Below are 27,945 nucleotides of genomic sequence, written 5' to 3'. Positions count from 1 at the left end.
AGATTGATCAGCAATACCTTAATGAAATTGTCGGTGGTCAAGAACCAGGAGAGGAGGACACACAGAATGATCTGAAAGTCCATGAAGAAAACACAACTATTGAAGAATTAGAGGTAACCTCTGTACAAATCAATGAAATGTAATTGTTCTTTAGCAAGTATTTATTCACCAGACAGATATGTGCCTCATGGTAAAACTCAGTGATTTTGATGTTCCAGAAGCATAACATTTACAGAGTTGTTTGTTATTTCTCTAATAACTCTTGTGGTATTGTGTAGGTCTAGGAGATATACCAGTGTTGAAATGACTCTTTTCTTTTTTTTTTTCTTTTTTTTGTAAGGCAATTGGGGTTAAGTGACTTGCCCGGGGTCATATAGCTAGTAAGTGTCAAGTGTCTGAGGCCAGATTCGAACTCAGGTACTCCTGAATCCAGGGCCGGTGCTCTATCCACTGTGCCACCTAGCTGCCCCCAAAATGATTCTTTTCAATAAACGTTTTGCTTGTGAAATTATACATAGCAGTACAGTTTAAAATGGTTTGTGTCTAAAAACCAGCTTTATATGTATATGCTTTTTAAGCATGTTTTGCTTTTAAAACTTTTGGTAGAAGTGTTTTCTACTTATTATGAAATGCCATCAGATTTGAAAACTGAAACTGTATTGAACAGACTTATGAATGTAAAGCAAACTTTGTGTTTTTCTCATATTTTAGGCTATATGTGTAAACTCTGCATTTTGCTTATTGCTCTCTACTAAAAGTCTGGAGCATTTTTATTTTCTTCCCTTAGGCATTGGGAGAGTCCTTAGGAAAGGGAGATGATCATAAAGACATGGACATCATAACCAAATTTCTTAAGGTAAAATATATTTTTGTGCTAACAGGCTGCTAATACTTTGGTGGGCTGAGAACTCTTCTTGTGTTTTTGGTTCATTGGGTTTTTAAGATTTGGGAAGAAAATAGTCATCTATAAAAAAGCTAACTTTTACCTAGTGATTTCAGGTTTACAAAGCGATTGTTTTCAAGTCAACCTTGTTAGGTAGATATTATTATTATTTCCCTTTTACAGATGAGGAAACAGATGTTGAGAGGGGTTAAGTGACTTGTGCCAGGGCATATAACTGTTAAATGTTACTATGTGCATGGTGCAAGGAGGTACTTGAATAGAAAGCTTAATCAAAGGAAACATGTACTCCCTGTTTTGATGAAATTATATTCAAAAATGGGTACTTAGTGTAGATAGAAACACACACACACACACACAAAATATCAATACTATGAGCAAGGTTGCAGAATGCCATTTTTATTCAAGAGTATACATACCTTTTTTCCTCTAAGTTTTTAATATTTTCTTCTTATAGAGGGATTTTCTTTTTCTCCGTAAGTTGGAAAGACTGCAGGACAAAGAATTTTGATTGAGAATTCAATTCAGTAAACATTTATTTTGTTGTTGTTGTTCAGTAATCCAGTTATGTATGTGATGCCATGAACAAAGCCCATGTGGATTTCTTGGCAAAGATAATGGAGTAGTTTGCCATATCTTTCTCCAGTGTGTCCCCATTTTACAGATGAGGAACTGAAGCAAATAGGGATTACATGACTTGCCCAGGGTCATGCAGCTAGTAAGTATTTGAGGTCATATTTGAATTCAGGTCTTCCTGAGTTTAGGCTCAGTGCTCCAGATATGGTGCCACTTAGTTGCCCCTTAAACATTTATTAAGTACCTACTATGTGCTAGGCCCTGTGCTAAACGTAAGAATTGTGTGGAGGAAATGCTAAGGCAGGAAGAGGTAGGAAGATATGTTAGTAAAGGGATACACACATGTGTATATGGATATACATAAACACATAAATATGTTGTCAGTAAATCTTCAGGGCTTATGCTTATGTTTCTGTTACTCTGTTTTTGTTGATCCCTTTGAAGGGAATTTTGCTATTAGCTAAGTGTTTCCTGATATTCTTAGATTATTCCTTTCTTTCTTTAGTAGTTTTCCCTTTAGCTTTCCTGAGGAATTTGGAAGCATTCTGGGTGCTATTATGTTTGAATCCTTAAAATACTGCTTGTTTTAGGGTTTAAATGAAATATCTTAACATCATTTTAAATGCAACTGAAAACAGATCATGTATAGAGTTGTCAAAAATCCATAATGTCTATTTCATTTGTTCACTTTTGCTCTGATATAACCTAGAATTTATTTTACTCTTGGGGTTGGTGACATTTTTGGCAGTGTCACTACAAGACTTTTGATGTACCACTGTAGTTGTGGCTAAGTCTCTGGGAAGCTTTAGTTGGAAATGTTGGGGAAAGAGATGGAGAAGCAAGGTTATAATTGTATGATCTCCATTTTTTCTCTTTTGCCCTTTCTCTCCTACAGTTGATAAAGGGTCATATCTTTATTCCATAATCATCTCATGCTTAAATGTCCATACTGTTATAAGCATTAAATGATTACATGTTAATTGAATATTAGTCATGATCATGATACTGTGGAAGACACTTTGTAAATCTATATCTTTCTTGGTAAGAAGTGTTTAAGTGTATGATGTATAAAAGTGATTTTTTTTTAAGGAGCAAGGAAATATAACTTTTAAGGAGTTTGGAAGTTTTCTGAGTAGTATAAAATATAGGGGAAATGGGAAAATATAGGGTATTTAAGAAGTATTGTATTTGATGTAGAATTCTTTGATATTTTGTGGTATGGAAGTGGCCGTGGGCTCTTAAAGGCTATCCCAGAGGAGCTTCAGCTCTGGCAAATTCTACCAGGCTTTTGAGTACTAACCTAGGAAAGGATTGGATGTTAATTGTTTGAGCTTGGGGCAGCTAGGTGGCACAGTGGATAAAGCACTGACCCTGGATTCAGGAGGACTTGAATTCAAATGTGACCTCAGACACTTGACACTTACTGGCTGTGTGACCCTGAGCAAGTCACTTAGCCCCAATTGCCTCATAAAAAAAAGAAAAAAAAAAGAAGTAGCCTGATTAAGTTAGGAGAAGCTTATTACCTGGTTGACTTCATTTTGATGAATATTTTTGGCCATCAGATCTCTTTATGACCATCTTTTCCTAGCTCACAGTTATTTAGTACTTTTCCTCACATGAGTGAGCCTCCTTGCAATACAAAACTCAAGGGATTATTTTTTTTACCCTCATCACCTCATACCTAGGCAGTAGTCTTCTGTGGTTGGTCTCTTTGTCTCCAGTCTCTCCCCACTGGACTCCATCCTTCACTCATATTTCAGAGGGACCTTCCTGCAGCGTAGGTATGGCCATGTCAGGCCCCACTTTCTCCACTTTCCACCCATAATCCTGTTTGGCTTTTAAAGCTCTTCATGTAACCTGGTCCCTTCCTACCATTCTTCTTATAAGCTACTCTCTTCCACTTACTCTATGATCCAGTGATACTGGACTCCTTGGTCTTCCTGGAATGAGATAGTCCATCTCTCAAATCAGCGCATTTTCCCTGGCTGTTCCCCCCCCCCCCCCATTCCTGGAATTCTCTCCCTCACCTCCTCCACCTCCTTTTTCACTTGCCCTGGCTTCTATCAGATATTAGCTAAAATCTCACCCTTTTCAAGAAGTCTTTCTCATCCCCCTTCAAAACTAATACACTCCTTCCAAGATTATCTCAGGTTTATTCTGTTATACAGTTTACTTGTACATAGCTGTTTGCATATTGTTTTATCCATTAAATTGTGAACTCCTTGAAGAGCAAGGGCAGTGTTTGTTTTAATTTGTGTCCCTGAACTTAGCACAATGACTGGTACATAGTAAACACTTAATTAGTGCTTGTTGATTGACTGACCTCAAATATTGTGACATTGCTAGTGTTAGGGACATAATCCCAGCCTTGTAGCACATTTTTAGTTCTACCAGACTGCTTCTTTAAGTCCGAGTTACAGTCTTCCATCAGTGGAGTCAATGTCCACAGTGATGACATCACAAGTCCCCAAAGCATACTTCCTCATGATGGCATTGTAAGTAGTTGAGTGGGTGCTAAGAATATTAATAAAATATGATTAATAAAAATTAGTGCTCTTAATTTCTTGTGCCTTGTGTGTGTTTCACATCTTTGACCAGTAGGTGGCAATGTGGTATAAATCTACCCATTCTCTTTACAGTTTCTCCTTGGAGTTTGGGCTAAAGAACTCAATGCCAGAGAAGATTATGTAAAACGCAGTGTGCAGGGCAAACTGAACAGTGCCACTCAAAAGCAGACGGAATCATATTTGAGACCACTTTTCAGAAAACTACGAAAAAGGGTGAGAGACATTGATTAACAATGCTTCCGTTTGCTGACGTTTTGTAGAACTCAGATGTTTTCTTTTCAGAATAAATGCTCTTTCTTTCTTAGGACACTGGATTCCCAAATTAATTACCTCCTTTTTTTCTTTTCAGACTCTTCCTGCCGATATTAAAGAATCAATAACAGACATTATTAAATTCATGTTGCAGAGAGAATATGTGAAGGTATGAAAGATAGAAACCACTTCTGGGGATTGAAATTATAACTAGCGGAGCAGCTAGGTGGCGCAGTGGATAGAGCACTGGGCCTGGAGTCAGGAGTACCTGAGTTCAAATCTGACCTCAGACATTTAACACTTCCTAGCTGTGTGACCCTGGGCAAGTCACTTAACCCCAATTGCCTCACTTAAAAAAAAGAAAGAAATTATGACTAGCAGCATGTTTAGATTAGGTACTTCACTGTATTCATATCACTTAAGATAAGGGGGATTTTTGTGAGACATTATTGGCATAGATATGAAAAGCAGCTGGTCACATTTAAAAGTCAGCTCTCCAGCTTTGCTGTTCACCATGATCTTTTGGCCTAGCCGTCCCTGCTGGCCATTGCCTGGACTTGGGACATCATCTCCCACTTGTGTGCACGTGCGTGCTGAGAATGCCACACTCCTTCAGGACTCGGCTCCATTGCCAGAGCTGCTCCTCAGCTGTGAGTGATTCAGCTGTTCTTTGTACTGAAAGAATATTTTTGATGACTAGCCTAATTTGGGGGGACTAATCTATGGATGACTAATTTGGGGACTGTTGACTAACTGGCTATCTGACTGCGTTTAATTTAATATGGGCCATTTATAAAGTTCTACCACACTGCTCTGCTCCCAAATTGATAAGCAAAATATTAAGAAGCCTCTTAACCAAATAATCAAAGCAGAGTTTATTTATGAGATACTATTGAAAATTAAGAATACAGGGAAATAAAATGTACAACCTGACTGCTTTCCTGTGGTCTCTTTCCACTGAGTCTCTTTCCCACCTGCTGTGCTTCAAACTTTTTTTTTAATACAATGAGGGCCTTAGCCACCTCTCACCTCTGGGTATTCAGGTCCTTTATTCTAACTCTGAGCCCCTTTCACTTTGTAAATCCCTCTGCTTCTAACTTTCCTCTCCTTACTGCCACTGCTGAACCCCTGTGTTTCTCTCTCACCAACCTTCTGACCTTCTGTCTGTCTGTTCCGTCAGTCTGCCCTTCGGCCTTTCTTTTCCCTGCTCCTTCTCCTGTGTCCTTGTAGCCCTGTCTCTAGTCTGCTGCGCTCCAACCTTTCTAATCTTGTCAGCTGCCGCTTGACCTCTTCTCTGCCTCATCTCGTCCATCCGTTGGAAAAAACTGAACCCCTCTTAATCTTGTCCGCCGGCCTGTCCTCCTTGCTCCTAGTCCTGCGTTACTGTTCGTCTCATCCCTCTAATCTTGTCAGCCAGCCTCTAGTCCTCTTGTCAGCCCCCATACCTTGTCAGCCCCCTGAGTCTAACCCTCAGGTCTATATATACCTTTTCTTCACCCCGCTTAAATGGTGGGGCTTCCTGCGCCCCCACAGACCAAGCTAATCTGCCAGTCAGGGCTGCGGCCGGGGCGGGGGGTGTGCTCAGGCCTCACAGGCCCCAGCACAGGCCATGCTAGAGCCCAGCATCTCTCAGATACCTGAGCCGGGGCTTTTTCCCCCCAGCTGTCTGACCTGTCTTATACAGCCCACAGGGCTTTTTGGCTCAGCTGAAGCAGAGGGCTGGGAGGAGAAGAGACCCTGAGGGCCTAAGGCTTTCTAATCTCAGCCTAAAGGTAGGGTCCCCAAATCAAAATAAATTTCCACAGTACTCTTTATTTGTTTGCATGTCCCATACCTTCACCCTCATGAAAAGGGAAGATTTTTGAGAGCAAGGGCTTTTTGTTTCCCAGATCCCAGTGCAGTGCCTTCCATATATATAGTAAGTGCTTAATAAGTATTTGTTAATTGGATTGATATCTGATATAAAGATAGAGGGAAATTAATTGATAAAGCTTGACATGAACTAAGACTTTGAGATCTTAGCTGTGGTGCTCTACCTTTGAAAAAATGCAAGCAGCTCTTCTGAGGATTTTTGAGGCTATGAACTGTATATAGACATATAGTAAACAAAGAGATTACATTTTGAAAGTTTGTTCTTAATTTGAAATTTGGAAGATTTTTCACATAGCAACAATGTTATTTATTTCCCGGCCAGTCCACAAACGCCTACTTAATAGTTGAATAATTGTACTACAGTACCTATTTATAGCATTGTTTCTTTGTTCAATAATTTTCAAATTCCATCTGAGGATTCCAGTGGCACAGTTTCCCATACTATAGTCCCACAAACCAGAGCATTTTATTTCTCAATTCAGTAAGCATTTATTAAACTCTTACTATGTATAAGACCATAAGTATGTATATACCATATGTATAAGACCCCTACTCACTGACCTAGCTTTTTCTAGGACTCCCAACAGATGTAGGGCTTGGCAGAGGATGTTGATTTTCTAAGGCCCCTGGGATAGGGAATATGGATCCGTTAATTCACATGAAAATATATATATATATATATATATGGACCTATGATAAATTACTGAGTAACTTAAATTGTGCATACCTTTTCTCAGGCATATTGTTTTTAATTACTTTATTTTTTTTTTTAATTTTTTTTTTTTTTTTAGTGAGGCAATTGGGGTTAAGTGACTTGCCCAGGGTCACACAGCTAGTTAAGTGTTAAGTGTCTGAGGCCGGATTTGAACTCAGGTACTCCTGATTCCAGGGCCGGTGCTCTATCCACTGCGCCATCTAGCTGCTCCTGTTTTTAATTACTTAATAGAAAATATGTGGCCTCTCATCTTGCAGCCTTCTCCCAATATTAAATACCCAGAATTGGGTATCTGACTGTTTGGTTAACTTTGTATTTATTTACTTCATAAAAGAAAGAGAACCTAATTTGAACATTTAAACTAGTTTGTTCTGTAGTTGGTTGAAGCAGAAGTATTGAAATCCCCATCAGTTGACCACCATCATTGAAATTAGACATGTGAACACCTGTGAGAAAATGCTGAATTATTTAAGAAAACATCCATGTCCTTTTTTAAACCTCATAAAACCTGTCTGCCTAGAACAAGTTTAACTGTTTTTATTCTGGCAAAATCGTTTTCTAGAACATGAGCGCTGAGTTTCACCCTATTTGTAGCAACTGGTTTGTGTATAGTTGGTGAATTTAAAAAAAAACACAACTTTTTTATTGTGAGCTTAACAATCATTAAGAAACACAATCAAGAAACAAGCTTGTATAAAAAACCGAACTTTTGTTATTTATATATATGTGTATATATATATATATAAATTTATATATTTAACATGGGTACAATGTGTGTGCATGTGTGTGTTACCCATATTAAATTTAGCAATGTAGTGATGGCTGTATTTGCCATTCTTCTCTTCTGCACTTTTTTGCTTTCTTCTCTGCATTTCAAATCTAGCAGATTTTTGTACCTTTAAAAAAAATTGAATTGGACCTGTAACTTCATTGATGTAGAGAATTGTCCATGAAGAACCTCCCTCTGGCAACATGAATTGGCAGTTGCCTTACCAAGCAGCTTTCCTAGGGTCATTTTAACTCAGGTCTTCTTAACTCCAAGTCTGACTCTCTCTCTCTTTCATGCTACATTGCCTCTCACATGTAATTATTAAGACTCTTTTGAGGTTTAGTCAAACAAGCTTGTCTAAAACTGTCAAGGTCAAATTTGCTTCTCTGCTCTTTGGTTTGTGTTTTTTCTCCCATAGCTGGCTAGAACTGGTTTAGAAAAGCCTGCCTACCTTCAACCCTCCTGCTTCCCCCCTCCCTCACCCAATCCTATATCATATTAAATGATAATTTTCTTCTGTATGGATACAGAGATAGATTTGGTTTGGGGATTTGGGGAATATAGGGTTTTTGAGAGACCAAAATGAAACTAAATCAGTACTTAGAAATTTTACTTGTGGGCCTCTCTCTTTACCCAACTGTTACAGGGACTTTATCCTATGCATAGAACACCCATGGCTTTCATTGGGAATTCTATTCAGAGAACAGCTACATCTTCAGGTTGGATTAGGAAAAACCAATTAGATGCTATGTCCCTCTATGACCACCTGTAGAGGAGATAGCTCTTGAAGAGACTATTAGAATGTCTAGTAGTGCATTAAATTGACTCTTTCATACCAGATATGAAAAGCACATTAAAATTCATAGCAGAAAACAATGCAAAGAAGTATTCATCTTGTATACATAAACACTGGTCCAGTTTGCATTTTTACCATTGATTGTGGCCTGGAGCAAAGTCTGTAATCATTCTAAACCAAAAACAAAAGCATAAATAATATGATCAATAATATTTTACATATTTATACACACAGAGAGTGGCATTAAACATTTAAACAATTTTTTTCTAAAATGTTATTAAATCATTTAAAAATTGATACCTACACAAAATGTTTTGTCTTTCTTTTCTCATTAAAAACTCAACTCTATAGGCCAATGATGCTTATCTTCAGATGGCCATTGGAAATGCTCCTTGGCCTATTGGAGTCACTATGGTTGGAATCCATGCCAGAACTGGTCGTGAAAAGATTTTTTCCAAGCATGTTGCACACGTTCTCAATGATGAGACACAAAGAAAATATATTCAGGTAAGCAGTTTGTGTGGATGAAGTTGGAAAAGTTTTGTTTTAATGTTGAGATATTCTAAAAAATCTATTTTTGGGGGGCAGCTAGGTGGCTCAGTGGATAAAACACCAGCCCTGGATTCAGGAGGACCTGAGTTCATATCTGGCCTTGGACACTTGACACTTACTAGATGTGTGACCCTCGGCAAGTCACTTAATCCTCATTGCCCTGAAAAAAAAATCGAATTTTGTAAAAAAATAAATGTTTAGATAACAAGTGTCGAATTGTGTTGGTTGTACTTAATATATTGCAGTTGAATTAATGGCAAATAGATTATGAACTCATTTTCCTTCAGTTGTTGAGAATTTTACATGCTATATTTTAGTTACATTAACATTGAACTTATTTCTGTTAATTTTTTAAAGTATGCTGTCCACTAAGTTTGAATTATTGAATACTGAAATATATATTGTACTGTCTGCCTGTTTAGAACGCAAGCTCCTTGAAAGCAAGGACTTTGTTCCTTTTCTATTTTTATCCTCAGTGCTTGGCATAGTGCTTTGCAAATAGTGAGCACTTAATAAATGCTTTTTTATTCATTCATTCATTCACACACACATATGTACACACATTAATGAATAAAACCTCATTAATTCAAACCAAATAGGGAGAACAGACTGAATTACTGCAGAGTCTAAAGTAAAGTGTATTTGAAAGAAATGTTATATTTTCAATTATAATTTACTCTCCACACCCAGAAAAAAACAAAAAACTATGGCATCTGAATGCAGATTGAAGCATACTATTTTCACTTTTTTTTTTCTTTCTTGGGGTTTTTCTCTTTTGTTCTGATTTTTTTTTTACAGCATGACTAATGTGGAAATATGTTTAACATGATTGTGTGTGTGTGTATATCTATATCTATATATATCAGATTGCTTGCCATCTTGGGGAAGGGGGAAGGAAGCGAGGAAGGAGGAGAACTTTGGAACTCAAAATCTAAAAAAAATGAATGTTGAAAACTGTCTTTATGTGTAATTGGAAAAAATCAAAATAGGCCTAAAATAGTGCATAATAGAGATCCTGATAAATATAGGAATGATTAATAAACAATATAGTTTTATAGTCTATTTTAAATTTTGTTTACTTAATATTCTTATAATTAACATTATAAATGTTAATTATTAATAAGTACTAGCATTTATATAGTAATTTAAGGTTTGCAAAAAGTGCTTTATAAATATGATAACTTCACAACTACCTTGGGAAGGGGAGGGGCTATTATTTTCATCCCCATTTTACCAATGAGGAAATGCAGGTATTCAGAAATTAAGTTCCTCACCTCACAGTCACACAATTAATAAGTGTATGAAACCAAATTGGGTTTTCCTTACTCCTGGTCTGGTGTTCTCTCTACTCTTAGTAGCAGAACATAGAAAAAAATATAGTTTCATTTGCATTACTCCCTTCATTGGGAAAAAAGTAAAACGAACCCCTTATGACAAAAACATATAATTAAGCAAAACAAATTTCAATATTCTCCATATCCAAAAATGTGTCTCATTCTTGACCCAGTGTCTATGAATTCTTTCTAGGGAGGTTGATAGGCATGTCATATCTGTTTAATTGAACAGGAGAACTCTAAAGTTAATTTTATGCTGTAGCATTTAGAAAAGACTTTCAGAGACCACCTTGTCAGAGACTACCTGGAGAAACTGAGGTCCAGAATGATGGAGCTGAGTTGAGTGTGGTGCCTCTGACTTTAAATTTGGGTTGTTGTCATGATTACATAGCTCTTTGAAAAAATATGTGAGCGTATTCCTTACATGATCTTATTTATGCTTTTAATTTGCTTAATAAAACTTTCTCAGTGAAAAAAGTAAATTACAGCTTCTTTTCAAATTCCAAATTAGGTTTATGATGCTTTACTATACTTTATTGCTAATGACTAAATGTAGGTTAGGTGATGCCTAAGATGGGGAAGAAAAATTGGCAACTTTATGAATTATTTTTTATAAGAATTCAATTTAAATGCTGAATATTAGTTTGCTTGCCATATTTTGTGCCTTGATCATCTCTGTATTCCAAAGAACCGATGTTTCTTAACTCTGAGCATGAATCATAGGACTTAAGGAATTCAGACATATCTGTGGAAATAAAGGCACATATTTAAAGTAACTTTGATGACTACAAAAATATTTTACTGAAGTATAATTGTTGAACTTTGACAATAGAAATATAAGTAGAATAACTTTCACATTTAGGTGTCTATACAATATTTGATGATTAACATATTCAATAATGTAATAACATTGGTAATATAATAATAGATATTTAAGTAATATTAAATGTTTCAGTATACAATATATTTATTCATTGTACACTTAGCTATTTCTAAGGCTCCATTAGTATTGAGCCCATCTCAGTCATAGTTTTTCTAGCTATGTGATTCTTGTTCATGATTCTTTAAAAAGTATAATGTTGAAATATTATTATGCAATATTATATAGTAATATCAATATTTTCTTATTTTGGAAGTTTACTAATGTCTTCTAAAAGCTGTGTGGTATGAAAAAATGGCTTTGCCTTCTTTTTTTTTTTTTTTAAATCTCTTATTTCATGTAATTTTTTTTCCTCTTTCCAATCTCTTCTTTCCATATGGTTTCCCAGGAATGTTGTTCATGCTATAGTGCTACTGAGAGCAAGATAAATTGCTGATTTCAGAATTTTGTAAAATGTCTCATTCAGCTTAATATAATTTAAATGCTAAAGCTTCTTGCCGAATATTGTGCTTTTATCTTGGACATAGAGGGTCAAAGTAGGAGCAGTGGATAGAAGTGGTAGTTGTAATTTTTGGCTTAATGTTTAAGAAATCTAATAATCAGAACTGTCCAAACATGGAATAGAAGACCCCTCTTGGGAATGGATTCTTGTTTCACTGGTGGTTTTTAAGTATAGCATAGAGGACTACATGTTGGTTTTATTTTAGAGGAGATTCTTTCTAAGATATGAATTGAACTTAGATGACCTCCAAGCACCTTTCTAACTCTGGGATACTGTGTGTGATTTTCTAATCTTTTCAAGAGTCACTTTGGTGTTTATATAATATTTTATTTAACTGTAAACTTATACTCTAATAGCAGTGGATTAATTTTATTAAGATGTTCATTTGAATGGTTTATTGTTACCTACAAACATCCATACAACATGTTATATATACCTTAAAGTTATTTATATTGAAATACATTAATTTTCACGTATAAAATACCCACAACTTATTAGTTACAGTATCCTTAAAGTACCAATTTAAATGCTTAATACTTAAGATAGAATTAATGTACTAGTCCTGCTTTACATTAGAAAGTAACCATGAATGTCATGTAGTTGAAAGACTAGTGTTTGATTAAAAATGTAAATGAAAACCTTTTGGTTTATGAAATATAATGTAAGACATCTAATAGAACTGTTGGGCCACATTAGAGAAGTCTTTTTAGCTCTTGGTCATATTCAGGCCTCTATAGGATTTAACTGTAAAAGTCCTAACTCTTCCTTTTCTCAAAAAATTAAATTCACTATGTAGAACAAATAAATAAGGTATAGATAGCTATTAACTATTAAGTCTAGAAATAGCTTTACAATGATTCCAGTTAGAATTTTGTAGTTTCAGTTAAAATTTTGCAATGACAGTTCATTTTGCCAAAGAAAAAGTTTCCTTTAATTTCCTCCCTAGCTTTCCTTTATTTTTTAGAATTCTCTTAAAAATATTTTAAATGAATTATAGTCAACTTTTGTGTATTTCAGTCATTCAGGCTTTCTCTTTTTTTCTCTTCGCCATTGACCCACGTTTGAGGTGGTACCCTGTTCATTAGACTGTGAGGTAAGCAGGATAAAGAAGAGGTACTGAAATTGACTTAAAATCTTGTGAATATGTGAATTCTTAAATATTGTGAAGTAAATTTCAACATCTCTCCTTTTTTCCTACTTTCCTAGCTCTTGGGGTCCTTGGAGGCATTCTGGGATAGTGGACAAAACACTTGAAACGGTAGAAAGAGAAACTGTATTCAAATCCTGGCTCTGCCACATACTGTTTGTATGATGTTGGGCAAGTCATTTTATGATCTGTAAGATGGGATGTTGAACTCGATTATCCCTAATATTCCTTTTAGCCTTCAATCTTTAATCCTGTGATCCTGACAAGCGTATTTCTTAGCATCTCTGCTAAAAGGTTATATTTTTTTAAAAAACCACATACTTAAATTGATAGCTAAAATATTTTCGATTATCTAAGAATTTGATAATTTCACGTTAGAATAGATAATTGGAAATTCACTACCAATTAATTTTTGTACTATAGCAAGATAACAAGTCATATGTAAAATATTCAGTATAATTCTTTAATATGCAGTAACAAAAGACTAAAAAAAGGTTTTGCATCCCAAAATTAAAAAAAAAATCATTCCAGCATTTTGTGACAGGTGTCCATGTTTCAGGTTTTGGCATATTCACTCTGGATTAAGCCAATACCTTTATTGGTCACACTTAGAGAAAGATTTGCCAATTCACTTTGGGATACTATTTGAGGAAGTATAGTCTTAGTACTAAGTGCAAAACTTTTTCTAACTCATATAACTGGTAGCAGGGGAGAGGAATCAGCCAACTCTATATACTGTTTTAAAAGCTCAGTGAATTAAATCTATAGTCATCTGGGCAAAACTATTTCTTAATCTTAGTGAAAATGGGTGAATTCTATTTCTCAGATTGAATGTTCTTACGCTGCTTTCATTCAGGGATGTGATCGATTTATATTTTTTCCTCAACTATGTATAAAAACATTTTAAAAACATTCTTTTTTGGGAATGTCGAGTTCCAAATTCTCTTCTTCCTGCACTCCCCTTCTCAACCTTAAGAAAGCAAGCAAAGTGATATAGGTTATATATGTGCAATCATGCAAAATATTTCCATATTAGCCTTGTTGCAAAAGAAAACAGACCAAAAAAACCCAAGAAAAAAAAGTACGTTTTAGTCTGCATTAAGATTCCATCAGTTTTGTTTTGTTTTTGTTTTGTGAAGGAGAACAGAATTTTCATTATAAATCCTTTGTCTCCAATTCTTATATTTCTGAGAATAGCTGTCATTCAAAGCTGTTCCTGTGTGTAGTGTTTTGGTCTCCTCACTTCACTTTGTGTCAGTTCATGTAAGTCTCCAGGTTTTTTAGAAAGCATTTTGTTGATATTTCTTTATAGCATTCTATCATAATCATATTATAACTTGTTCAGCCATTCCCCAATTGGTAGACATCCCATCAATTTCGAATTCTTTGCCACCACAAAAAGAACTTTTATAAATATTTTTGTATATAGAGGTTCTTTTTCTTCTGTCCCTTTAGGATACAGACCTAGTAGTGGTATTGCTGGGTCAAAGGGTGTGCTATAGCACTTTGGGTATAGTTCCAAACTGTTGTCTAGAAAGGTTAGATCAGTCCATAGCTCCACCAAAGCTGCATTAGTGTCCCTATTTTTCTTTTTCTTTTCTTTTTTTGGGGGGAGGGGCAATGAGGGTTAAGTGACTTGCCCAGGGTCACATAGCTAGTAAGCATCAAGTGTCTGAGGCCGGATTTGAACTCAGGTCCTCCTGAATCCGGGGCTGGTGCTTTATCCACTGCACCACCTAGTTGCCCCGCCTAGCATCCCTATTTTTCAATATCCCCTCCAACACTTGTTAGTGTCTTTTTCTGTTATGCTAGGTTGTCTTCTGGGTGTAAAGTAGTACCTGAGAGTTGTTTTAATTCGCTTTTTTCCATATGACCATAGATAGCTTTAGTTTCTTATTCTAAAAACTGTTCATATGCTTTGACCAGTTGGGAAATCACTCATATTCTTATAAATTTGTCTTACTCTCTATATTTTTGAGAAATGAGGCCTTTATCAGAGGAACTTGCTGTAAAATTTTTTCCCCCCAGTTTCTTGCTTTCCTTCTAATCTTGGTTGCACTGGTTTTGTTTGTGCAAATCCATTTTACATCCCGTGGTGTTCTCTCTCTTATTTGGTCATAAACTCTTATCCACAGACCTGACAGGTAATATATTCCATAATCCCCTAACATGTTTATGATATCACCCTTTATGTCTGAATCATGTGCCTATTTTGACATTATCTTGGCATGTGTTGTGAGATTTTGGTCTATCTATACCTAGTTTCTGCCAAAGTGCTTTCTAGTTTTCCCTGAAATTTTTGTCAAATGTTAATAAGTTCCTGTCCCCTAAAGCTTAGAAGTTTGGGTTTGTCAAACACTAGATTACTATAGTCATTTACTACTGTGCATTGTGTACCTAATCTTTTCTATTGACCTACTCCTCTATTTCTTAGCCAGTACCAGATTGTTTTTATGATTACCACTTTGTAATACAGTTGAGATCTGGTACTGCTAGATCACTATCCTTCACATTTCTTTTTCGGTAATTTCCTTGATATTCTTGACTTTTTGTTCTTCCAGATAAATTTTGTCATTATTTGTTTGATATGACAATAAGTAAATTTAGGTATAACTTCATTTTTATCATATTGACTTGGCCTACCCATGAATAGTTAATATTTCTCCAGTTGTTTTTCTCTTATCCCTTCTCCCTTTCTTTATCTTCCTCAAAAGTCTGTTTTGCTTCTGACCACTATCAATCTACCCATCTTTTCACCAGCCCCCTGCCCCTTCTCTTATTCTCTTCTTGCCCTACTTCCCTGTAGGGTATGATAGATTTCTATACCCTGGTAAGTGCTTATGTTATTCCCACTTTAAGTCAGTTTCAAGGGGAGTAATGTTCAAGCATTGTCTGTCCCATCGTCCCTCCCCCCATCTTGCCTTCCACTTGCCCTCCTTTTGGGTCCCTTTTATGTGAGATAATTTTCCCCTTTCTTCTTCTATCCCCCTTCTCCCAGTGCATCTCTCTGTCTCATTCCTTAATTTTATTTTTTTTAAATCATCCCACAATAGTCAACTCATATCTGTGCCCTCTATGTATCTTCCAACTGCCCTAATAATGATAAAGTTCTTAAGAATTACAATTATCATTTTTGCATATAGGGATATAAACCACTGTACCTTATTGAATCCCTTATGATTTCTCATTCATGTTTAATTTTTAATCCTTCTAGAGTGTTGCTGTATTCAAATGTCAGATTGTCTATTCATTTCTAGTCTTTTTATAAAGAATTCTTGAAAGTCTTCTATTTCATTAAATATCTATTGTTTTCCCCTGACAGATTTCAGTTTTGCTGGGTATGTTATTCTTGGTTATAATCCTAAATTCTGGAATATCATATTCCAAGCCCTCTGCTAAATCTTATTTGATCCTCAGTGGAGCTTCATGGTATTTGAATTGGTTCTTTCTGTTAGCTTGCAATATTTTCTCCTTGACTTGTTGGCTCTAGAATTTAGCTATAAATTCCTGGGAGTTTTTATTTTTTAATCTCTTTCAGGAGGGGATCAATGGATTTTTTTTCTGTTTCTATTTTACCCTATGGTCCTAGGATATCAGGGCAGTTTTCCTTTTTTTTTTTTTTTTTTGTTTATTACTGCTCTCAGTCCAAAAATTCTTACATGGGTCTATTTTCTAAATCACTTGTTATTTCCAATGAGATATTTCACATTTTCTTCTATTTTTTTCATTCTTTTGATTTTGTTTCTTGATACCTTATAGAACCACTAGCTTCCACTTGCTCAGTTGTAATTTTTAAGGAATTTTTTTCTTCAGTCATCTTTTGTATCATTTTTTCCATTTGACCAGTTCTGCTTTTTAAGGAGTTCTTCTCTTCACTAGATTTTTGTGCCTCTTTTCCATTTAGACAGTTCTGTTTTTTAAGGTATTATTTTCTTTGTCTCTCTTATTTGATTTTTAAAATACTGTTTGAGCTCTTTCAAGAGTTCTTGTTGGGCTTGTGCCCAGTTCACATTTTTCTTTGAGGATTTGCTTGGAGCTGTTGACATTTTATAGCTTTTTTGAGATCATTGTTTTCCAAGTTTTTGTCTAGATTTTCTTTGTCACCATAGTAACTCTTTATGGCCAGATTCTTTTGTTGTTGTTGTTTGCTAAAAAAAAAAAAAGGCTAAAAAGCTTTTTTTGTTGACTTTTAACTTTATTTTAAAGTTGGGCTCTTTTCTTAGGGTGAAAAGGACACTGTCCCAAGCTTCAGATTTTTTTGGCTATTATTTTCTGGAGGTCCATAGATTTTTCAGTGCTTTCAAGGCAGGATGATCTGAGGAGGGGTGTGGTCTCTGTGCTCTGGTCTTTACCCAGGAAGTGACCTTGCTCTCCTATAGTCAGAAGCACTGGTCTTCCTTTCTGCCTTAGAACTGAGACCATGGTCCCTGCTCCCTTGTAAGCAACCCCAAGCACTCCTTTCTGCCTTGAAAATGTGACAGGGACCTCTGTTCCCCTTGGCCGCAAGTGCTAGTTCTCCTGTTTATCTTGGGATTGCCATCTGGAACTATGTATGGGTAATACACGAGAGTCCTGAACCCAGCACCAGCAAAGGGTACCCTGTCATCTCTTTCTGATTAGTTGTCTAGCTGCTTTCCCATCTGTGGGCTGAGAGGTCCTGAAACTGTCTTGATGTAGCTGCTTCCAACTGTAGCCTGCTGCTGGTCTTGTAGAAGGGCTGTGCTGCACTCCAGACCAACCACTACCCTGCTGAGATGGGCCTTTCTTGCTGACCTTCTAAGTTGTCTTGGGCTGGGATATTGTTTCCCCTGACCTTTGTGTTGGTTCTGCAGCTCCAGAATTCCATCTGAGGCATTCTTATAAAGTTTGCAGGGAAATTTGGGAGAGTTCCTGTTCCTACTCTGCCATCTTACATGACTAACTTTGGAAATGAAAGTATATTCACCTGTAAAAGACAATAATAATAACAAAAACTTAACTTTTCTTGTTTCATTCTAGAAACTGTGGTAAGAGTTTTAGTCTGTCCCAAGATATCAGTTTTTGTCTCATGCAATAAAATTTTCCAGTATGCTTTCCACATGTGCAATAGTGTTTTTTAAGCATTTAATTTTTGTAGTGGGACCTTTTTACTTGCAGCTGTGTGGAAATACCTGCATCTGCTGGCTCCCCAGGAGATTTTTACATTCATAGCAGTTACATGAATGGTTATTTTGTCAATTAAATGCTAGTGTGGCTTTTACTCAGAAGAATTTGATGTTAGTGCTATACTCTGCTCAAAGACTTCCTGAAGCTAATGCCTGGAGCATCCACAGCTCTTCTATAACACCTACCACAGTGCCTGGCTTGTAGTACTTGCTTAATAAGTGCTTGTTGATTGATTGATTGTGCAGATGATGCTAGGCTGATTAATGCTGGAGTTAAGAATGAATGTTTGAGCCTTGGTATAAGAATATTTTTTAAATGTTCTTCAAGTAAATGTAAGCTTAATCATTTTGTATCCCAGTGTGTACCCTGAATTGTTGCACTGAATTACTTGTGAATGTCACATTGTAGATTACATGCATGTCACATTGTAGATTCTATGAATGTCACATTGTAGATTAATTTTCTTAAAAGTAGAAGTATGGAGGGAGAATCAAGAGTTACATCTAAATCTTACATTCTGTTTCTTAAAGACAGCACAGGCAAATAGAAAGACCACCGAATTTGGAACCAGCAAACCTGGGTTTGGGCTATATCAACATTAGCTATATTCCCGTGGGCAAGTCATTTGAAAGTTTTTCAATCTGTAGAATAATACCTCACGTGGTTGTTGTAAGGTATTGTAAACTGTATTGTGACTTAATGTTGCTATTATTATTATTATTGAGATTGTTTGGAATGCTTATTAGAATTTTGTGGTGTATGGTATGTTATTTAACTAAAGATTTCTTCATATTGTTAGGATATACTGCCAAGGACATCTGATTTTTCATCTTCAGTAATATAATGTAAAGGGCTAGATTTATTTTGGGATGCATAATAATAAGAAATAGTTTTTTCTTAATTTTAAGAGTTGTCAATATAATTTATAAACTGTAGTCTTAGAAAATCTTTGAAAAATCTTGGAGAAGAAAGGCATTGCATGAACAGAGAAAGGCAAACATGGTTCCTGTTTTCATAAAAGAAAAGAAAAGAAAAGAAATTCTTCAAACTTTATTCCCGTAAATCTAACTGATTCCTGGGATGGTTTGTGAGCATTTGGAAAAGGAAACACATGATCACTAACTAGGAGCCAGAACGGTTTCATCAAGAACAAGTTACACCTATTCCTCTTTTACTTCTTGGCAGGGTAACTGTATTAGTAGCTCGCAGGAATTCCATAGCTCTAAGTATACCTGGAATTCAGTGAAGTACTTGATGATGGAGCATTTTATAATATCCTTGTGGATTCTATTAAAGGTGTGGACTAGATGATAGTATGGTTAGGTCTGTTTTTTCATTGTTGAATGGCTGGACAAAGAGTAGTGATGAAAAAATTAGTATCAACCCAAAATGGGTTATTAACCTGGGACCTACATGCTACCCGAAATTCTGTGGATAGATTTCAGGAGGTCTTTGAGTTTGGATAGGGGAAAAAAAAATTACATCTTTATTTTCACTAACCACTAGTTCCATATAATTTTATGTACTTAAACACATTATGTTCCATGTAATTCCATATATTTTATGCACTTAAATACATTATGCTGAGTAGTGGTCCATAAACTTCACCAGACCACTGAAGGGGCAATAACATAAAAAAGATTAAAAACTTATAACACAGAAGGATGTTTCTGGCAGTGTCCCAGGACTTTGTCTTTGGTCCAATTTTTTTCATTTTCAGCTTTCACTAATCAATGATTTGGACAAAGGCATGTTAATTAAACTGACAGGTGACATAAAGCTTGGAGGGAGGGATAAGCTAGAATGAAGAAAGACAGCAAGCATTTAAAAATGTCAACAAGTTAGAAATTTGGACTTGAATAAAGATAAATGTAAAGGCCTATTTTTGGTTTTTAGGTTTTCAATAAATACGTTGTCCAAATACAAGATAGGGGCAGCATGGCCAGATGATAATTTGTATGAAAAAGTCATAGGGGTATTTGTAGATTGCAAACTCAATATGAGCCAGTAATTTGACTTGGTAGGGCCCCACCTTGAAAGGTCAGTATAATCATAGGCTTTAATTGAAGATAGATTCCAGAATTAGGATGGTGATAGACTTGAGGTACTTTCCCTTGGTCAAACTATATTTAGAATATTTTGTTCGTTTATGACAGTGTATGTATATTTATTTTATTTTGCAGGGCAATGAGGGCTAAGTGACTTGCCCAGGGTCACACAGCTAGTAAGTGTCAAGTGTCTGAGGCCAAATTTGAACTCAGGTCCTCCTGAATCCAGGGCCGGTGCTTTATCCACTGCACTACCTAGCTGCCCCCCCCCCTTTTAAAAAAATTGTATTGATTATTTCTGTTTCTTCTATCACCATATTATCACATGGGTCCCTTTTTCTTTTGTTTTTTGTTGTGTTTTTGTTTTTGTGGGGCAGTGAGGGTTAAATGACTTGCCCAGGGTCACACAGCTAATAAGTGTCAAGTGTCTGAGGCCGGATTTGAACTCAGATCCTCCTGGATTTGAACTCAGGTTCTCCTGAATCCAGGGCCTGTGCTTTATCCACTGTACCACCTAGCTGTCCTCAACAGTGTATACTTGGGAAGATTATTGCTTAACTGAAATATATCAAGAGAAGAGTGATTAGGATGATGAAAGAGCTAGGCCTCATGTGATATAAGGGCCATATGAAGGAACTGGAATTAGAAAACTAGATACATGAAGCTTAGGAACTCTCTAGAAATACTGCTTTTCAAATCTTGCTACTACATAGGTCCTATGGAAGAGGGTGATTGTTAATTTGAGTTGATCCCAGAGGTGGAAGTAGGGATATTAGGTGGTCAGATTTCCAAGTAATATAAAGGATACATTTGCTAAAAGAGCTAACTCAAAATGGAAAGGCCGGCATTATAAGTGGTGTGTCAGAGGTTTTGGTATAGTTTGGACTGCATTCTGAAAGCTCCTCCAATTCCTAGATTCCAGAAAAATGTACTTTCCTTAAGCTACGTTCTCTAGTGTTAATTTGATAAAAGAAAGGTAAATCAGACTAACCTAGTGGGTTCGTAGCCTGGTTTGAGTAAAAGCTTGTTCTTTTTCAGTTCCAAATGAAAGTTGGAGTTGAGTTAATAGAGGTAGTTTTCAGAACACATTTAGAGTTATTTTTCAGGGCATAAATAGCTTAGTAAAAGGTGAACCTTAACTTTCCATTAACCAGTATAATATATAACTGTTTTACTCACTACCTTTCATGGTGATGAGTGAAATCTTTTTTTTTTTTAATTTAGAATTTTATTTTTTCCTCCAATTACATGTAAAAACAATTTTCAACATCCATTTTAAAACTTTCTGTTCCAAATTCTTTCCCCCCCACCTCAAGAACGTAAGCAATTCAATATAAGTTATACATATGTAGTCATGCAGAACATTTCCACATTAGTCAGGTCTTGAGAGAAAAGACAAAAAAAAAAAACTTAAGAAAAAGTAACTAAAAAAAAATTATGCTTCAATCTGTATTCAGACTCCATCAGTTCTTTCTCTGGAGATGGATTGCATTTTTCATAAGTCCTTCAGAGTTACCTTGGATCACTATATTGCTGAAAATAGCCAAGTCATTCACAGCTGATCATCTTACAATATTGCTATTATTTTGTATACAGTACATTTCACTCATCAGCTCATGTAAGTTTTTCCGGTTTTTCTGAGAGCATCCTGCTCATCATTTCTTACAGCACGATAGTGTTCCATCATAATCTCATCCCACAGTTTGTTCAGCCATTCCCCAATTGTTGGGCATCTCCTCAATTTTGAATTCAACTTTTTGGTTTTTATCTCCTTTTGAATACCAACCTAGTAGTGGTATTACTAGGTCAAAGAGTATGCATGGTTTTTATTGTTCCAAATTGTTCTACAGAATGTTTGTGTCAGTTTACAACTTCACCAAGAGTTCATTAATGTCTCATTTTCCCCATATCCCCTACAACATTTATAATTTTCCTCTGCTGTCCTATTATATAGTCCAATAGGTATGAGGTAGTACCCCAGGATTGTTTTGACCTGCATCTCTCCAATCAGTAGTGACTTGGAGCATTTTTTTTTTTATACGGCTATAGGTAACTTTGATTATTTCATCTGAAAACTTCATATCTTTTGATCATCTATCTATCAATTGGGGAATGGCTCTTGAACAAATTTGATTCGGTTCTCTATGTGTTTGAGAAATGAGGCCTGTCCGACAAACTTGCTTCAAAATTTTTTCACATTACTATTGCTAACTGTATTTCCCTCCATCCTCTTCTGTCCCCATGATATTTACTCTATTTTCTATCTTCTTTCACCCTGTTCCTCCTCAAAAGTGTTTTGTTTCTGACTGCCCCCTCCCTTCTATCACACACACCCCCTTATCCCCTTCCCCTCCTACTTTCCTGCTGGGTAAGATATATTAATATGCACAGTTGAGTGTGCATGTTATTCCCTTGAGGTGAGTGAAATCTTATTTGGTATGTTTATAGATTTTAAGGTTATCATAGTTAACAGAAGTGGTATCATTCTTTTGGTAATGCTTCCAGCAAGCAAAAAGGTGTTTTAGATAGTGATTTGGAATTTTAATACTGTTTAACATTTCAGAATGATGGCAGCAGTTTTTGTTGATTTGTATTTATTGAAAGCCCTAATTGCTTAGCTTCTTGGGGGAAAACATATTAGGAGATGTCTGCTAATATATTCATGCCTCATTGTTTTACTGAGGAAGAGATGCTCTCAAATCATGTGGCAGTCAACTCCTGAGTAGAGTGGTCTAATTTAAGACTTTGGTCTACATTTGGTTAACAAGTCTGTTGTGTGCTTTGATTATGGGCCTTTGAAAATCTATACTGTGTACTATATAACCATATTGAAAATGGTGGAGCAACATTTTGTTGTAGCTATTTATGCCATAAAATGTCAAAGTTTTATAATTTCTGGGGAATTAAGATAATTTCAGGCTAAATGTGAGTATATATGTTTAAATCATTGCCCATTTAGTTAGTTTAAAAACTCCTCACCACATGGAATTAGCCCTTAGAAATCCACAGTTAAAATGGAATGAAAATTACATTCAGCAGAATTACATCAATTTGCTTTTCATTTGCTCATAATAATTCTTGCCATGTTTTGCTGCTGACTAAAGCTATTTATTTTTCATCAGGAGTGTTCTCTTTCTTAGCCCCATGTCTCTCTTCTTACCTGTTCCTTCAGGGGATTTAAGATGCCAAATTAATGATATCACATTCATTTCCATGGCTACAGATCGCAATTTTACAAACATGGGATTAGAGTTTCACTTTAGGACAAACCGGGCTATGAGAAGGGATTATTATTTATTTATCTTAAAGCAAGTACCTGAGCAGCAAAAGGGAGAAGAGAAAATGGGGGTAAAACAGATTGTTTCATGTCTAAATAACTTTTCTTTTAAGTTGTTTCTTTGGGAAAAAATCTATCTTTAAAGATCAGTTGAAACATAAATAAACAAAACATCTAAATATGAGGTTTCAAAATTGGCTTAGAAGTTCTAAGGTATTTTAAATAAACAATTAGAAAAAAATTTTTTGTCAGATTTTCTGAAATTGCCAGATCCTAGCTGGAGTTTAATGATTGATATAGTAGTTAACAGAAGCCTTATATTTTTTAACTTTTTGTATGTGGTAAAGGAAAAAAATGTAAATTCTCTTGGGTAGATTTGTGTGCCTGTGTTTTTCAGTAAGCTTAAGAGTTTGAATAATTATCTGATTTTGATGATAAAAACAAAATGCCTGATCCTTAGTGACGTTGTTTTTGGAAACTTAATCAGTAGACTATGGATAGTGAATGCATACGTTTTTTGAAAATCTTTCATTTTCCCCTAGAATTCAGTTACTTTGTACACCTGTCCAATAAGTACCTACTCTCCACGACAGCTAAGTGGTACAGTGGATAGAATGCTGGGCCTGGAGTCTTTCTGAATCCAGATCTGCCTCAGACACTTACTAGCTGTGTGACTCTGGGCAAGTCACTTAACCCCATTTCCCTCAGTTTCCTCAACTGTAAAATGAGCTGGAGTAGGAAATGGCATATTACTCCAGTATCTTTGCCAAGAACCCCAAATAGGGTCATGAAGAGTTGGGCATGACTGAAAAACTACTGAAAAACAATCCCCCACTATGTAAATCCATGGAGTTCTCATATGTTAACCAGCAAATATTCTGTTTTGTTTATAATCATAGCCATGAAGCCCATTTAGGTTTCAGTAATATGAAATCAGGAATACTTGAAGTACATGAAATTTATTTAGATCTTAATACTTTGTGGATCTGTATGGGTACCATCAATGCAGAGTACAGCCCTGCAATCTACACCTTAGCGGAAAATTGCCTTGGCAGAAAGAATTCATTCTGCAAATGGAGCTAGGCTTTGTTGTCCTTGGTCAGCACAGAAAAATCAGTCCTTTGCTGGGCCCTTGTTTTTGAAGCCTTTCCAGCTTGGGTAGGACCCCAGGGTTTTTGCTTTGTTAGTGTAGCCTTTGAGAGGGCAGTCTACACCATGAGGCATCAAAATATAACTTGAGGAGAGGGCTTCAATTGTACAATTAATTTGATTTCAGAGCAGTATATTTAATCACTGTTATATGATGAGTGTAAATTTTTTTAAGCATTTTTATTTTTACTATTTTTTTTTCTCTTAGGGTTTGAAAAGATTAATGACTATTTGTCAGAAGCACTTCTCAACAGACCCATCAAAATGTGTGGAGTACAATGCACTATGACAACTCTTTTCTGTGGAGCTCTAGACAAATAAGAAACTTAAGACCTGTGGCCTTTTGAGGAACTGCTACCAGGAATGAAGGGGCAAGAAGGAATCAAGTTTTGGGAGCAGCCATTTTCTACCTAATTCATTTCTTTGTTTATTTAGAGAACTTTGCTTGGTTCTTGCATCAACTATGACAGCAGACTCTTGATTGTTGTATCATGTTTTGATTTTTAACATTCTCAAAATCAAAAACCAATGCTGATTTCCCAATACTTTATGTAAACAGACAGCAATCATCAAGGGATTCCTATTGGACATTTTCCCATCAGCTGTGGAAGTTCCTGGTAAATGATCAGAAGGAAACATTTGAGGTTGACTTGTAATTATTTCTGTAAAACATTATAATATTGGGGGCAGCTAGATGGCGCAGTGGATAGAGCACCAGCCCTGGATTCAGGAGTACCTGAGTTCAGATCTGGCCTCAGACACTTAACACTTACTAGCTGTGTGACCCTGTGCAAGTCACTTAACCCCAATTGCCTTACTAAAAAAAAAAAAAACAAAAACAAAAAAAACATTATGATATTCATGTTATAATTATATTGGTTTTATAGAGAAAAACTTTTCTTCTTCTTCAACAGCTACCCAAAAAATACAACATCCCTGTCACATTTGAATTTCTTAAATGTGTTTGATTTTTTTCTGGCTTCTGTTAGAGATTTGACTGTTAATTTTGTGACTCATTTGTTATTCTCTGGTTTCTGATCTTGTTTTTCAGATTTTTCTGGGACAGATATCTTAGAGAAGCAGAAGTAATCAGGAAATGGATGTTTTCAAAATTAAGGTGTATCTTACAATGCAAATTTCTAAAGAAATTTAGTAATCGCTACATTTGAGATTATGAATTAAAAGGTTCCCTTTGGAAAATGGAAATCACAGCCAAAAGAGTGATGAGGTTCAAAAACTCTTGGTATTCCTAGGCTAGGATTGTCCAGGGTCTTGCAACACACTGTGAATTAGTAACATATGTGTGACTTTCTGCCACATTTTTACCAAGTAGCAGAGGGGAAAGCAGATGGTTCTTTTGTTACCCTGCATGTTCACTTGATGATAGTATTTCCTCGTTCCAAATTATCAGATAAACAAATACTTGCTCTAGTTTCTTCCTGCAGAGAGGATATTCCTCAATCCCCTCCCCACAAGGTACAGTGCTGTCCAGTCCTTGTATTGGATGTGATATATCTCTGAATATAGAAGAAAGAGATGTATGGGTTAGTTTCATGGATTGCGTAAATAGGATGTCATTACTTAACTAGGCCAGGATAGTTGAGATACTCTCATGAGCCTCTGCTGGTTTCCCAATGGCTGATGTAGTATGAAGAGCCACAGATTCTGGGCCATAATTGGCTCCACATTCATATAACTCAGAAGTTAGGACAAAAGAGGTTTTAGTGGGAATTAGAGAAGGTTGAGTGTCTGACTGCAGGAGTTCTTAAACTTTTTTGTGTCACGGACTCCTTTGGAAATCTGATGGTGGTAAACAAAAACAAAAAAAAAAACCCTCGAAGGATTGTTTTTAAATCCATGAAAGAAAATACATAAGATTACAAAGAAAACCAATTATATTAAAATATGTTTACCAAAATGTATTTTTTAAAAATCCCTGACCACAGGTTAAGGACCCCTGTTCTAAGCCATTGAAGAGAACTGGAAGTAACTTTGATGTGTAAATCAATATTAATTACCTTTACAGAGGTAAAGAAGCTGTATCGTGCTAGGGAGATAGCAAATTTAGAAAAGATATGTCCCTACCTTGTGTGCAGTCTCTTAGTGGGATAAAACAAACACAGGTACCTATGATACACAATACTGCATAACGGAATTTGAAGAGCAAAACTAAGTCATAAGTGGGTTTGCCAAGGGAAGGTTGGAAATAAGGTGAAATTTCTTGAAGAATGTATCATCTGAGTTGAGTTTTCAAGACATGTAGGAATTCAGCAGGTAAAGGAGAAAAGGGAGAACCTTCTAAATAGGGATCCAGATGAGCCAACTGCATAGGGATAGGAATATATTGGGTATAATCGACAGATATGTACTTTTCCTCTTTTTTTAGAGAGAAACATCCTAGTTTTTGCTTTTTATTCAAACTAAGAAAACAGTTATGTTGTTTTAAAAGTAATTGTGTAGGACTTCCTAAGAGTATCCCTGCCAGGCTCAGTGATGGAGCAGGGTTCTTCTGTGTTGGAACCAAAATGAAAACTGAACAGTTAGGCAGTCTAGGAATAATGTCAGTCTTTGGGGAACATTTAAGAAAACAAGTCTTAGGGGGAAAAAAGAGTAATTGAATATTGGTGACAAAGGACAGTCCAGATCTTTCAGGAAGTCAGAAGAGTATCTTGAGAAAACAAACCTAGGAAGGCAGCTGTCATTAATAATAAATCTTGATGATTTGCTTTGCACTCTGAACTCCTAGACAGATTTGGTGGAAGAGGAAATGCAATTTATAACAGCACAGCTTATTGTTATTTGTGAGTCTTCCTTATCTACTCTAGCTCTTTAGGTTGACCTTGGTTTTGAACTGAATAAATGATTTAAGAATATTGTTATTTCTTGTAGAAAAAAGTGATAATTTATACTGAAAGTAAATATCCTGGGAATGAGTAGGATAGTTCTTCAGGGCCTTTAATGAGTAGATGTGACTTCTTGGATTCTTATCACCATAATTTTCCTCCTACACAAGCTGTCTGGTGATAGTAAAAGAAGTGGGGCTGTTTCTCTGAAAGTAGCCTATTAATGGGGGTGCTGTGCTCTCTGGGGTAATCTTGAAGTAAGTACATAGTGGCCAGCGCCTCTCTACTGAGAGACCCTTTCCTCCTCATTGTCTGCCCCACCCTCTAGTGTACTTGTCCCAGTTGAGTGAATCCCATGACAGAATAACTTTATCCCATAGAATTTGTGGAATGGCACCATATTGGGAGTCTTGAAACTGAAAAATACTTTCTCACGGCATATTTCTATAAGAGTTTCCAGCTGTCCAGAGTGTGAGAGCCAGCACTAGTCCCTTGAGGGGCGCTATGGGAACACTGTTATGGCAACTGTTTTTCATCACAGACTCTCTGTTGCAAGATTTGCTAGATTACAACCACAAGTTAGTATTTTAATGGTTAATAGTAGCTTCAAAATCTCTTTT

Source organism: Dromiciops gliroides, chromosome 5, assembly GCF_019393635.1.
Source record: "Dromiciops gliroides isolate mDroGli1 chromosome 5, mDroGli1.pri, whole genome shotgun sequence".
Taxonomy (NCBI): Eukaryota; Metazoa; Chordata; class Mammalia; order Microbiotheria; family Microbiotheriidae; genus Dromiciops; species Dromiciops gliroides.
This window is presented reverse-complemented; position numbering follows the sequence as displayed.